Source organism: Mesoplodon densirostris, chromosome 5, assembly GCF_025265405.1.
Source record: "Mesoplodon densirostris isolate mMesDen1 chromosome 5, mMesDen1 primary haplotype, whole genome shotgun sequence".
Lineage (NCBI taxonomy): Eukaryota > Metazoa > Chordata > Mammalia > Artiodactyla > Ziphiidae > Mesoplodon > Mesoplodon densirostris.
Window position 1 is genome coordinate 13,136,531 of NC_082665.1, and position 1,042 is coordinate 13,137,572.

Consider the following 1,042-nt stretch of genomic DNA (forward strand, 5'->3'; position numbering starts at 1 on the left):
GTCCCATTCTGAATCCCCATGTGCTCTGCCCAAGGAATGCTGATAAAACCCACAGCTGTTCAGTAAGCTAGTTGGCAAACTCCAGCTATGACTGGACATAACTGCCCCTGCATCTCTCCAGCAGAACAAGTGTATGTTGACCCCAGGCGCTTTCTGCCTGCTGACCCCTGCTCAACCTTGGCACCAAACCATCACTGCAGAAGGTTGATGCAGCTGTAGAGACAGGGTGTGTGTATGCCATGTAACCCAGGATTCACGTGGGCTGCCCGCTATGCTAACTATGGTAACTACCCCATCCCAGCCCCTTCACTTCTTGCTGTGTGTTTTAAGTTGACTTAACAAACCATGAGATTCAAGCATCTTAGTTTGGTCTGTGTGCTGTCTGTTCAGGGACCACTGGAATTATTTTCAGGGTGGTCTCTTTGGAGGCTACCACTAGATCAAGGTGATTTCCTACACGACAGCAAGGATTAAATATTACAAACTATTATAAAAGGACATACAACTCAGGGTGGGCCCAGCATATCACAGACCTTTAAGGAAGGAAAGAGGAAGGCATAGGCAGGGCTCTCTGAGGCTCCAGGGGCAGCATCTTCTCCCTTGCATCCCTGGGGAGGAGCCTGAATTTTCATGCAAATGTTGAATCAGACAACCCTCTGCCTTACTGATTCCCTTGTGGGAAGGAAAAGTCATGAAGCCAGGATTTGGGTATTTCTTTTGCTTCATGCCAATTAAAATACTAGTATTTTACTTTTTAAATGAAAGAGGATCACCATGACCATCTATGATTTTGTCCTCATAGGCATTCTACCTGAGAGGAGGTCAGGATCCAGGACTAAAGTTTTCCTCTCTCCAAGTGAAATGATTGAGAAAGAAGGGCCTTGGAAAAATAAATTATCTTAGAAGAGACATCTTCCCTAAGAGACTGGATTTGGCCTTGGAGGAAAAAAATGGGAATAAAGTGGAGGGAATGTAGCCCTGAGGAGCGGGAGGTGATTTGCTACTGGGGCAGGGGATTGGGTTTGAGAATCTTCTTCTTCTC